This window comes from Sarcophilus harrisii, chromosome 2, assembly GCF_902635505.1.
Source record: "Sarcophilus harrisii chromosome 2, mSarHar1.11, whole genome shotgun sequence".
Classification (NCBI taxonomy): Eukaryota; Metazoa; Chordata; class Mammalia; order Dasyuromorphia; family Dasyuridae; genus Sarcophilus; species Sarcophilus harrisii.
The window spans coordinates 625063453-625078277 of record NC_045427.1 but is presented as its reverse complement, the minus strand read 5'-3'; positions in this window follow the sequence as shown (position 1 = coordinate 625078277).

The window sequence follows — 14825 nt, the reverse complement described above, 5'->3', positions numbered from 1 at the left end:
TTTAAAATGATTCCTCAGAATAGTAGTACCATGCCAGCATATGTTATTCAGTCAAAGTCACCAATAGAGTTCATCTCTTGTGTTTATTATAATGAAAAAATGAGGCATCATTATACACTGGCCATTATCGATGGAATTTGCTACATGAAAAGAAAATGGTGGCACATAGTGGTATCAGTACTGCCTTTTAGTTTCCTTTGATTTCAGGTATGAATCATAATTAATAGCCAAACAAATAAAAAGGCTTGTCTTGAGCCACAAAGTAACATGAGTGGGAAAATGGCTACATATAATGAGGAAAGGAAGTCAAGAGTATTGTATCCTCACCTTCATAAGGTTATTCCCTCAACTTTCTCAAAGATAAACAGCCACAGACCTCACACTACAGGAGCACTTGTATTAGTACTTTTCCTTCTCCTGGATTGTAACTAGTTTTATTATTTCATTTATATAGGGACGTCCATGTATACTCCTACTATCAATATAGGTCCCTGCATCTTTATAGTCTTAAAAAGAGTTGCTTAATGACTTGTCCAGTTTTATACAGCCAGTCTATATATATCTGAAGCATTTCCTTGAATGATGGACTAGTGGCCTTATGAGAGAGCATATACTTATACCTGAAATTAAAACTCAGAATAGCAGCAAATTAAAGTCCCAAGAGATTTTTCTTCAATTTGAATAATTCCAAAAAAGTCTCCTAAACTGACAAATGTTTATATTGCTCATTAATTCCTAAGGGGAAAATAAATTCTCTAAATTTAAGGCCTGTTGTTTCTTTGTTGTTATTTTTGGGTTGCTTTTCATTTGTGTCTAACTCTTTGAGACCCCATTTGGGGTTTTCTTGACAAAAATACTGGAGTGGTTGCCCATTTTGATTTCAGCTCATTTTACAGATGAGAAAACTGAGGCTGAGGATTAAATGACTTGCTCAGGATCACACAGCTAGTAAGTGACTGAGTCCAGAATTGAACTCAGGAAGATGAACTCCCAGATCAACACACTATCCACTATCCTACTTAGCTGGCTTTTGTTACTAAGTAGGCTTAAGGATGTCAGAAACAATAATTTTCAGAGGCACTGGCCAAAGAACTTCTCAGATAAAACATTAAAAAAATTTTGTAATAAGGTTTTCCACTTTGATTAATTTTTTAGATTTCAGTTTTACTTTGGTGGAATAAGATCTCATGACTTTGGATGATTAAAAAATAATTTGTATCCCCTTGGTGGATTATCATTAGTAACCATTTTAAAGAATAAAACACCTCATTCAATAATTAACACAGATTTTTTTTTAAAGTATAGACAGTGCAATTCATTATACGAAGGGAAGTTTCCTCTCTATATTATCTCATGTATTGTAAAACATGAAACAAAACTGATAATTTATGTGACATTAATTCAGTTCAATACATTTCAACACTGCTTTATATAAAAGTGTGATGACTGCATTTAGCACCTAGAGTATATTAAAATCAACCGGAGTCAGAATAAGGGAAAATGCTTGATCTTTATTCTTTGCTGAGGTGAAGGGGAATGGTGATGCGAAGTGAAAGCAATGGCAACACTGAATCCGGCCAGCAGTGCCTCTGGCTCTCACACTCCACCCACCAAATCCTCTACACAATCTCCTATGTAACATATCAAACTTGCACAGAGAGTGGATGGGGCCATTCTTTCTCCAAGCATATATTAATAGAGTGTTGTCCAATTGTTAATTAGTCTCAAGTGCTTGGGACCTCAGTGCAACGACTCAGCTTCAGCCCATTTCATAAAAGTTTATTCATTTTAGAAATAAAGTGACTCAATAACAGACAACAATTATATGTGACAGGCACTACAGTTATGGGAAGAGAAAAGCATTGTCTGTCTAAATCCTGTACATGCAAAAAGAACTACACAATGACTAACAAATGAGGAACTCTGCAAAGGTTTCTGAAGTGAAGGGAGAGTCTTTTTTTTATTTATTTTTATTTTTTTTATTTAATAGCCTTTTATTTACAGGATATATGCATGGGTAACTTTACAGCATTAACAATTGTAATTTTTCACCTCTTACCCCCCACCACCTCCCCCAGATGGCAGGATGACCAGTAAATGTTAAGTACATTAAAATATAAATTAGATACACAATAAGTATACATGACCAAACCGTTATTTTGCTGTACAAAAAGAATCAGACTCTGAAATATTGTACAATTAGCTTGTGAAGGAAATCAAAAATGCAGGTGGGCATAAATATAGGGATTGGGAATTCAATGTAATGGTTTTTAGTCATCTCCCAGAGTTCTTTCTCTGGGCATAGCTGGTTCAGTTCATTACTGCTCCATTGGAAATGATTTGGTTGATCTCGTTGCTGAGGATGGCCTGATCCATCAGAACTGGTCATCATCTAGTATTGTTGTTGAAGTATATAATGATCTCCTGGTCCTGCTCATTTCACTCAGCATCAGTTCGTGTAAGTCTCTCCAGGCCTTTCTGAAATCATCCTGTTGGTCATTTCTTACAGAACAGTAATATTCCATAATTTTCATATACCACAATTTATTCAGCCATTCTCCAACTGATGGACATCCATTCAGTTTCCAGTTTCTAGCCACTACAAAAAGGGCTGCCACAAACATTCGTGCACATACAGGTCCCTTTCCCTTCTTTATAATCTCTTTGGGATATAATCCCAGTAGTAACACTGCTGGATCAAAGGGTATGCACAGTTTGATAACTTTTTGAGCATAGTTCCAAACTACTCTCCAAAATGGTTGGATTCGTTCACAACTCCACCAACAATGCATCAATGTCCCAGTTTTCCCGCATCCCCTCCAACAATCATCATTATTTTTTCCTGTCATCTTAGCCAATCTGACAGGTGTGTAGTGGTATCTTAGAGTTGTCTTAATTTGCATTTCTCTGATTAATAATGACTTGGAGCATCTTTTCATATGACTAGAAATAGTTTCAATTTATTCATCTGAGAATTGTCTGTTCATATCCTTTGACCATTTTTCAATTGGAGAATGGCTTGATTTTTTATAAATTAGAGTTAATTCTCTATATATTTTGGAAATGAGGCCTTTATCAGAACCTTTGACTGTAAAAATATTTTCCCAGTTTATTGCTTTCGTGAGGGAAGAGTCTTAAGAACTTTGAAATGAATGAGGGATTTCCAGAAGTTGAGGAGGGAGAACACTTCAGGCATTGATGATAATGGTGATGATGGGGAAGGGAGGAAGAAAAGGTTCTCATGCAAAGGCTTGAAGGCAGGAGGTGGGAATCTTTTTTTTTTTTTTTAGGATGAATGCTGGATTATTATGGGGGTTTGGAATGTTTGGGGAGAAGCTTCATACCATATTGAAGACCATACTATGGAAGATGGTCATGTTCTTATAAAGCATCCCTTCATAACACAATAAGAGCCAGAAGACTAAACATCATGGACCATCACTCTGATCCAACATGGTGATTCTGGTATAGTTATATTTTTGCAGGCATAGGGCAGGGTTATTTGAGTGAGGGTGGAGATCTAATCCAACACGAAATAATTCATGCTACACCACTTTTTTTTTCAGTTGGCAGTCTGCTCTCTATTTATACAATAGTATTTGTCATGTTTTAAATGTATCCTATTTCTTCTTGCCTATTATTTCAAAATCTACGATATAATATAGGCCCAACTTGGATGCTCTAGGGAGCAACACTTCTTTGGAAGAGAGACACTACCAAGAAACAATGGTAAGTAACAAGTTTATCCTGTATATGAAGTAGAGATTTGAATTTCTGCTGAAAGTTGTCAGGCCCTCAATGGGGCTGCTTGTATATTTTTCTCATGGGCTTCCTATAAAGAAGCGGCATGATGTAGCAGATAGGGAGCAGGGTAAAGAGTCAAAAATTTAGGCATGAAATCCTAGCTCTCATCTATACTAGTTGTCAGTTTCTAACTTAACTTTCTGACTAAAAATGGAAGGGAGTCTATCTCCCTTGGAGACAGTTTTTTTCTCTAGAGTTTTCTTCACCCTCCAAGTATTAGAATTACAGATGTGATAAAAAAAATGAACTTAAAAATTCCACATGGTATAGTTATTTCAGATTTATTTTTGCTCTTTCCACCCAAATCCCACTCTCATACTGGATCTCTCCTGGATTCTGTCTTGTACTTAGTTATCTCCTAATAGGAACCTCCCCTCCTTGTATAATTGTATCTACAATCAAGTATCTACAACCCTTTGCCAACAAAGCATCACCTCTAATACCTTCTCTCCTTTCCTCCACTGTGTCCCCAGCTGCCTCTGTTTTTACAAAGTAATTGTTAATTGTAGGAAACAGGAACTGTATATTGAGCAATGATTGTGGAATAAAAAGGGAAGGAAGCTATACAACTTTTTTTTTTAAGGGAGAGATCTTTTATATGCTTCAATCAACACTCAGAATTCATTAGTTCTTGTAGCGTTGTGGTTGGTTTTCTGGAGGTCTCTGGACCAGCCTTCGTTTCAGTAGAGTAATCACCACGAAAATAGCCAGAGATAAAGTCCAAAAATCTTTGTCTCCTTCACAGTCTTGTCTCCTTGCCTGGGGCCTGAGCTAGCTTTCTGGAGGTCCTTCAGAAAGTATCTTGGTTTCTGTGGGGGAGGCAGGAGGACCACTCTAACGGTCTCTGTCTTGAAGTCTTCCTGAGTCCCGGAACTTGTGCTCCAGCCTCCAGTCCTCTGTCTTCCCCTAGTCTGTTCCAGTCCCCCTCTAGGTCTGACGCTGACCTCTTAAATACTCTATTACAATTAAATTTATTCATCATACTGAGTATAAGCCAATCATTATATCACTAGGGAACTATTATTTATTGTAACATTAATTCAATCATACTGAATTAGAGAACTATTAGTCATCATGCTAAACTAGATAACCATTGTATTATCAATTCCACTGACTTAACACCTTGTTTAAATCAATCATACAGAGTTTCAGCCCTCTATAATTCTTACTCTGGAGATGAACCAAAATTATCCTGGATCATTGTATTGATCAGAATAACTAAGGCATTAATAATTGAACTATACAACTTCATCCTTATCAACAACAATCTTTGGGAACAACAAACTTTAGGAATTCTCTTAATCTTTATTTATTTTTCTTTTTTAAAATAGAAGGTGCTTGTAGGTGTTCTCTTTGCCTCTTTCCCCTTCAAATGAATTTGTCCCTCTTATAAGAATTCATAACCTTGAACCTGGTTTACTAAATTATGGCATAGTATGGTATATTATTGTCCTTTAAGAAGTAAATAATAAAATTCAGAATAAATTCAGAATAAAATTCAGAAAAAAATCAGAGAAGCCTGGCAAGACCTGTATGAACTGAGTGAAAAAAAAAAACCCAAAGTGAGCAAAATGAAGTGAATAGGCTCAGGGAAACAATGTATGAAATAAGTATAGAGATATACATGTGGAAAGAGGGAAAAAAGACCCTAAAAAGTTTTGAATTCGATGAGATATAGTGACTAATTTTGGTTCCTGAGAATAGAGATCAAAATATATTTTTCTCCTTTTGTCAGAAAGGTGGATAGCAATAGATGCAGAATATTGTACACAGTATGGTACAGTGATTCTAATCAGGATGAGAAGGGTTTGAACCACAGGCTCAGCCAGAGAGTTCTGTAATCCTGAATAGCCAGAGTCAGGCCAGATGTGGTTTCCAGGCCTGTTTTCTCATCTGTAAAATGAGGGTTCTAGACTTAATGACCTTTGAGTTCCTTTTTCAGTTCCAAATCTACAATCCTGGGATCCTATGAGACATAAGTATTTAATTGTTTTGGTTGGTTTTGCTTGATTATTTTATGTGATAACAGCACGTTTCCAATATTCTCTCATTTGATCCTCAATCCTGAGAGTTTATCATTATCTCTGTTTTACAGATAAAGAAACTGAGGCAGACAGATTAATTGACTTGTCCAGGGTCATACAATGTCTGAGGCTAGATCTAAATTCAGTGTTCCTGACTCCAGTCCAATGTTCTCTCCATTGTATTCCCTTGTGGACTTTGTTATTACAAAGGACAGATCCTTGGCCAGGAAGAGAAACTATATATTGAGCAATGATTGTGAAATAAAAAAGGAAGGTAGATATAAAACTAAAATACCTAAAAAACAAAATCCTAGCCATTCTTCCTCTCTACCTACCTTCAACCTTTATCTTTTCTTGTTTTTTTTTTTTTTCAAATAGAATACTTTGTTAAGTATTCTTAAGTATCCTCCTTGCCTTGGCTATCTTTGTGACACTATGTGATACCACATGCTATATGATACCCCTAGACATCACTAGTGAGAGTAACCAAAAAGTTAAATCTTTGTTTACAATTGTTTCCTGACTCTAGAGACAGGAGAATTTTTTAGCACAAAAAATGACTGGGGCAAGCTTGAATGGTCTATGTGTATCCATTGGAGCCAAGACTCTTGAGATGGGAATAGTGGGCAAAAGGTGGGAATAGTGATTTAATCTAAAGAGGGGCCCAAGATGGAGAAAATATCTATCTAAATAGCTATCTAAAAATACACCTTTGCCCTTCTGTGATGTAATTTAGAGGCAGTATGCTTACTTTCTGCTTTTGATATTAAAAAAAATTTAAATTAAAGCTTTTTATTTTCAAAACATATGCACAGATAATTTTCAATGGTCACCCTTGCAAAACCTTGTGTTCCAATTTCTTTTTCCTTTCTTCCCCCCACCCCCTCCCTTATATGGCAAGTAATACAACATGTTAAACATGTGCATTTCTTCTATTTGTATTTCCAAATTATCATGGTGCACAAGAAAATCAGATAAAAAAGAAAAAAAAATGAGAAAGAAAACAAAATTCAAGTATATAACAACAAAAAAGATGAAAATATTATGTTGTGATCCATACTCAGTCCCCAGTCCCCATAGTCCTCTCTGTGGGTGCAGATGGTTCTTTCCAACACAAGACCATTGGAACTGACCTGAATCACCTCGTTGTTTAAAAGAACCATGTTTGTCAGAATCGATCATTGTATAATCTTGCTGTTGCTGCGTACGATGTTCTCCTGGTTCTACTCACTTCACTTAGCATTATGATATGTTTCTAAGGGGCAGTGTGAGTTAGTGGTTAGAGAGCTAATCTTGATGTTAGGAAGATGTGAGTTTAAATTCTGCTCCTGCTACTTAATCAGCTTTGTGATGCTGGGCAAATCAATAGCCTTCTCTATGCTTCAAGCACTTATCTACTTAGTCCCTCAATTCAACAAACATCTATTTAACATCTTCTATATGCAGAAAACTGCATCTGCAAAGGCTAAATTAACTTTGGAAAGAGAATTAAGATGGAAAAAAAGAAACCTTTAAAAATCTCCATTTTCTTGGAGCTTATGACCTATTGTTGATGTGCTAACACATATCTTCCAAAGCAACATATTAGATGAGTCCAATTGTCACTATGAAGACTTAGAATTTAATGATTTAAAGGCTGTTCTTGACTGAATGGGTTGTGAAGCATTGGGGGAGGATGTCAAAGGAAATTGTAGAAACTCCTTTGGAGGTCTTTAAAAGTAGCCCAGATTTTCCATTATTAAGAATGGTTTAGTGATGCTATTTAAGGTGGACTTTAAGAACTTGGTAAAAATCTTTTCTAGAGGCATCAACTGCAATTTTACAGAAGATTTGCCATATATTCTGTCTTAGGTTGCAAGGATAATGACAACATAATACATGAATTTGACATGAAATGGAAAAGTCATTGTGAGATTTGTTCATGTCATCAAGAAATTGGAATACATTGCTGTAACAAGGGAGTTCAAGGCTGACCCTAAATAGATAGATGTAAAATGACAGAATTTCTGAGCTGGAGGGAATTTCAGTTATGGAGTAGAATTTATTTGGGAACCAGAAGCCCTTCTTCAACAAGTAGCCATTGGGTCTTTCTTTGAAAGCCTTCAGTGAGGGCAGCTCCTTCTCCTGCTGGAGACTTCTGATGGTTAGGAAGCTTTCCTCCCATTACACTTTAAACATACTTATCTCAGCCTCCATCCCCAGCTCTCAGTTCTGCCCCTTTAGGCCAAGCAAGTTGAATAATTCTATTCCCTCTTCACTGGGACAGAAATTTCTCATCAAGTTATGATTCCCATATAGATCCTTATATATTTTTCCTTCTCTCCATTTTTATTATCCTGTGAATGTGCCCCAGATGATCAATTTCCTTCCTAAAAGGAAATAATTCCCTAAACTGAGTGTGATATTCTGAATATAATTCAATTAGGACAAAGTAGAGCCAAACTTTAACTTCTGCAATGAGAGCCAGTGGAACCATTGCATGGAGTAGTGGAGTTGGAATTAGGAAAACCTGAGTTTAAAACCTTCCTCAGACATATACATGCTATTTCTGTCAGTCTGGGCAAATCATGTGACATTTGTGAGCTTTCATTTCCTCCTCTATTAAAAAAAAAGAGGGTTTTGACCTTGATGACTTCTGAAGTTCCTTCTAGTTTGAAACTGAGGCTCTATGATACTTTTGAAATCTCAGCTCCAAACTCATTATCTATATAACAAGGAAAGTCACTTTCTCAGTTTCCTCATCTTTAAAATCTAGATAACAATAGCAACCTGACTGGATTGTTGTGAGGCTCAAGTGAGCTAATATGTGTGAAATGCTTTAAAAACATTAAAGTGTTCTATAAATGTTAGCTAATACTACTATTATTAATGGTGATAATAATAACTCAACTTGAGCTTCATTGCTTATTTTTAGATTCCATAACATCCTTTTGTCTCATATTGAGTTTGCAATATCCCAAAACACCCAGATCTTTTTTTCTACAAATTATCTCTTCCCCTTTTATACTTCAGTTGATAATATTTTGAACCCAAGTACAATATTTTATATCTGTCCTTTCTGCAGTTTATGTGGCCATATTCTTCCTTCTAATTTATTTAAATCCTTCTAGATCTGTATTTTGTTTCCTAAAATGCTCACTAGTTTTCTGATTTTCTAAACAGGAAAAATTGACTCATTAAACAATGGACTTGTATGCTTGACTTCCATTCCTGGTGAAATTCAATATAACATTTGTTAAATACTTGTTTTGTACAAGACACTACACAAAGTCCTAGAGAAAGATGAAAAATGACAGTTATTGCCCTTAGTACTTTACATTCGTTTAGGGAGGATTGGATATCACAGAATGAAGCAGAAGGCCATACTTCACGAAAGTGTTGAAGACAAAGGATTTCTAGACAAAGAATTGTGGGAAAATCTGAGGAACAGGATAGCTGAGAGAGGAATGAGCCTTTGATCTAAGCCTTGAAGAAAGAGGGCCTGAAAATAGGGAAGAGAAAGGAGTTGATCCTAAAGCTAAAGGAGTGTGACCTGCACAAGTCCATAGATTGCATGATGACATAATTAAATTTGTCAACTCCTGTGAAATTCAGTTTTTTCATATGGATGAGGTAAAGTTATATATTCCCATGTGTAAATCTTGAAAGAGGGAATATGAGCTGAGAACCATTCAATGTTCAAAGCACTTATACAATGTGGCTTTTGGTGCCCTGCTGAGCCTTCCTTCAATGCCCAGCATTGGGTAGTTTGAGAGTAGTCATTACATGGATTGTTCATCTTCTAAAGGTATCTGGAAAAAGGGTAAGCTTCTCAATGAATTACAGGTCACCTTCACCCTATTCATTCATTCACAAGGGATAAGGAACAGATCTGTGATTTAATTTGTAGAGAGAATCACCAAGTGAGGAAACTCCCTCAAGCCATGTGTGCTATCACCTTGTCTGTCCAGAGGCATGTGATCACTATGTGTCAGAGACATGACTTGAACCCTAGTATCCTTGTTTCCATGGCCAACTCTGTACTATTCTCTATGTTACCATGCTGCCTCTCCCGAGCAAGCTTCTAAGAACCCTTCTAATACTTGCTCTTTCTTCTACCAATAGAACTTGTGTTCCTTTGTCTTATGACAAAATCAGATGTAAGGAAATTTTTGATATTATATCTTGTCACTACAAGGCTGTGAAGAAAGCCAACCCAAAATATATCCTGTATAGTCTCTGAATATATGGACGAATTCTACCTCCTCCAGTGTTGCTGCCAAAGTCACCACAATCCAATGTAATTTATTCACATTTGAAGCAATGACCCTTTCCTGAGAATTCAGAGCACTATGGGGCTGGGAACCAAATGGGCATGACTTTGGGTCTTCATTGTCTCAAAAGCCTTTTCAAGTCAGACATGCTGATTCAGAACACAGAGTGCCACCTGTGTGGCTTCTGAGATCTTCTAGGAGTCTAGGTTGTGCCCATACTTCCTATAATCTGTCATCTGTTGAACGTTCAAAGAAAATACATTTTATGATAGCATAAAATCTATGTGTCCTTTTCCTTTTAAAAAATCAATGTCCAAACTCTGATTAGACCTTGGTTTCCTGGTGGGTATCTGGATAAGATATAAAACCTGGTCTAAATTGGCTAGATAGAATGCATTAGGAGGGTTTTCACTCACTCATCTAGCACTCAGGGCACCTCATTTCCTAGGTAGAATGCCAGAACTAAATGAGTTCCCCTGGTGAGTTTGGGGGAGAGGATAATCTCTGGAGTGTGGTCTGGAGGTACACTGCTCCTAGTCGGTGTAAGACACACACCCTCGAGGGATCCTGCTTGCTAGATTCTTGTTTAACTGGGATGATTTTGTTTTGTTGTTCCGTTTTTCCAACTCCGTGACCTCATGACCTTTATGTCTATTGGGTTTTCTTGGCAAAGATCCTGCAGTGGTTTGTTGTTTCCTTTTCTCATGCATCCCCATTTTACAGATGAGGAGCTGAGACAAATAGGGATTAAGTGGCTTATCCAGGGTCATATAACTAGTAAGTATCTGAGGCTGGATTTCAACTCTCAAGTTCCTGACTCCAGGCACAGGACTCTGTCCTCTATGCCTCCCCTTGACTGTTTTTATATGGCATCAAATAATCTATCTTTCAACCTTTAGGATCTGTGCAAGGAATGGGCATTGTTGTAGAGAAGAAAACTATCTGTACCTGATACATTTTACATATTTCTTGTATGGTTTTTTCATATGGATAAGGTAAAGTTACCAGCATAGTGCAGAGCTATTTATCATCATTTCATTATTCCTTTATTGGACTAATCATTATTATTACCATGATTGTTATTCTATTTTTGGTCTACCTTGTGACCTGCTATAGGAAGTTCATTTTCAATGACTTCTTTGAATAGCCTTATCAGGAATTTACAGGGATTGTTAAAGCCGGCTTATTATGGCAAATGAACAAAATTGAAAGCCTGCTAATAGTGTTCATGAATGCAATCAATAATGAATGCTACCTGCAATGTATAGTATTACATGTTTGGAGTATGACTCAAGTTGTTCACAGATAAACCTTCCTGGCAATTGAGCCAATTATGGGACAGAGTAAGCTCAATAACAGGGAACATCAGAAGAATTAGCACTTATTGGAGTGATAGATTCTCACTCATTGAGAAATCAGCTCTCTCAGCCATGCTACTACTATGCTAGGTGGTACAGTAGAGGGAGCTCTGGACAAAAGAGGTCAGGAACACCTGAGTTCAAACCCAATCTCAGATTCTTAGTAGCTGTGTGATCCTAGACAAGTCATTTATCTTTTATTTGCCTCAGTTTCCTTAACTGTAAAATAGAGATAAAATGCAACCTGCTTCCCAGAGTTGTGAGGATCAGATGAGATATTTATAAAGTTCTTAGCCTAGCACATAGTAAACATTAAATAAATGATTATTCCCTTCCTTTCCTTTTCTACCCCCTTCAACTCTCACCCCAGTAACTTACCAGGAAAAAGAAAATTCTACAAAACCCCATAGTAATGGCTAGATTTGTAATCAGAAAACCTGGATTAAATCAAACCCATCCCAGACATTTAAAACTATGCTCTGTATATGATCAGATTCCCTAAGATGGAGGCATCCACAATGGGAGATAGCAGAGACTTATATTTGGGAGATGTCTTGTGTTTCCCCATTTCATGTGTAGGTTCAGGCTATATTCTTTGTCTGACTATCTCGAAAAGGCTTCATCTTTATTTATATTTAAAAATAGCTCTTTATTTTTCCAAATACATGCAAAGATAGTTTTCAGCATTTATCTTTGCAAAACCTTGTTTTCCAGATTTTTCTTCTTCACTCTCCCCCATTCCCTTCCATAGACAACAAGTAATTCAATGTAGGTTAAATGTGCAGTTCTTCTAAACATTTCCATATTTATCATGTTGCACAAGAAAAATCAATTCAAAAGGGGGGGGGACACAATTGAAAAAAACAAGCAAACAAATAACCTCAAAAAAGGTAAAAATACTATACTTTGATCCACATTCAATCTCCATAGTTCTCTCTCTGTCTGTGGATGGTTCTTTCCAATCACAAGTCTATTGGAGTTGAGGCTCTATCTTTAAGTCTCAGGCTGAGAGAGTCTTGCTTTCTCTTTCTGGTGGTACTGAGGGAGTTAAAAACTTCTAAAGAATGGGAACCATGAAGCAAGCTGAGTGTGGCGGTTTGGTCCATTTAACTCTCCTTGCTAGGTCCTGGCACCCTATTAGGCTTGGGGGGATGGGTCTCTTTCATTTATCCTTTTCAGTTCTGAGCACAAGTCAGGGGTTCTTAGACCTGGAATCTAGTTATGGCAAGCTGGGAGCCAGGAACTTAGGCTAGATGCCCTTAGATGCCAGAGTCCTAGGAAACTATCCCAGAGCACTTTGGTCTTGGAACTTAGTGGAACTTAGTCAGTCTGTAAATTTATTTTTCTTCCCCTCCCTAGACACTGAAATCATGTTAAAAGACTATTTGTATGTTTGTTCTTGATATACATTTGAAATAAATATTCCTTTGTAATAGAACTGGGGTGCTGTGGAGGCTTTGAAAATAGGGATACAATTTGTGGAAACTCTAACCTTTAAGGATACCAGAAAACCCTGGATGTGGAGAGGGGTGAAATGTAATATACTGGACCATTAAACAATGGGGTCAGGAATCACTGTTACCCATAGTTGAGTTGGGTAACTTTATGTAAGTCACAACTTCTCAGAGCTTTAGCTGCCTCATCTGTTAAATGGTAATTGTAGGAATAATACTTCTATTATCTACTGTACAAGATGGTAGTGAAGTAAATGTTTTAACAACCTTACAGCACTATAGAAATCTGTAATTATTACTATTATTAAAACTCACTCCAGTCTCCTGATTACCCCCCGCTTAGTTTATGTCTTTTCTTCAGAGAGGGATGAGAGTTTTTCATGAGGAATTGCCACCAAACCTTCTAAAGAGGCCGTAGACATTAATTTCCACAATCTTCAGGCTGGCAGGATGCCAACATGCAGGCTTGGTTTCCCAGAGATATTCACCACTTAATATCTCAAGAGGTCCTATTCTCAAGACAAATTGAAAAACTCTACAATGCTTTTCAGCATTAAATCTGTGAACCATTGATCCTTGACTTATCCTTTTTTCCATCTACATTTTGGGCTTATGACTGGTAGAACCAATCATCATTTACACAGAAGCATGATTTTACAAGCTACTCTTTCTTGCCTAGTTTGCTAAGTCATTTTTGAGATTGAGGAAATAGGATTCCCACCCATCTCACCCACATGCAACCCTCTTAGGATCTCCTTAATGAAAAATATAAACTCTTTGACAATTTAATCTCACCCAGAGAATGAAAAGTCCTAATAAAACTCCTTTACCATAACCATACCCTCTCACCCCCAGGTCCATCCAGGACATGGAAAAGTCAAAGAGAATTAAGGGTTTATTCCTCTATTGGATAATTTTTCATATGGATGACTGGAAGTACGTATAAGATCGAGTACCTCTTCAGTTCACTGTTCATTCAAAAACATGATGAAGATGATGGTGAGAAAGCCTTGACTTAGGATTTCATTGATCCTGGGAGTTCTCTCTACAATAATTTTTAAGAATTGTAAAGAGACCTTAAGACTGAAAAGTTTTGAGAATCATTGGAGTATGAATAGGGATAAATGACTTGGTGGGCATTAAGCAATCAGTATATTTTTTCCCTTCTATAGTGTTTAGGTGTGACATTTCATTTTATTCTCTTTATTCTCCTCTGTTAATATGGTTATTTTAGTCTTTAAATTTTCCCAGCAGAGCAGTTTTGACCACCAAAGTTTTCTAGATGGTATCAACATCTGGTGTTTTAATAGTTGATTTCCTTGATTTTCTTCCTGATCTAACTATAATTTGAGTTTTTTTTTTAATTTTCACATAAAAATGAGACTTCTTTTAGAATAGATTTTCTCACATTTTTCAGTCTCCATACCCTGTGGCTTTCTTTCCACAATCCCTGTTCAACATGAACGGAAATAAATTCTAAAGTTTAGCAGGTATAGTCCTATAAAAAACCTTCTTTTCCCAAGTTTTTGGGAACCTGGGAAATATATTTCCATATTTTCCCCAGGAAAATGTATTCTGAAATTTATAGGAATTTCAAAGTATTGAAATTTGAAATTTCAAAGGAAATTTGGAATTTTTTTCAATTTTGAAAAAAAATTGAAAGGAAATTCAATGAATTTGAAAGGAAATATATTCTAGCATTTATTTTGCATGCATATGCACCTAAGACATAAAGGAATTAGTTAAATTCAGTAGGACAATATAGTTTATTGTAAGCTATCCCTGGTACCTCTTGACAAATTTCTCATGTGAACCCCAGTTTTAAGTGGTTTACATACTTCTGTGAAAAGATCCTTACACACTTAAAAGGAAAAAATATATATACCCTGTTTTTTTTTCCCTGCTCTCTTAGAATCATGAAATTTTTTTGAG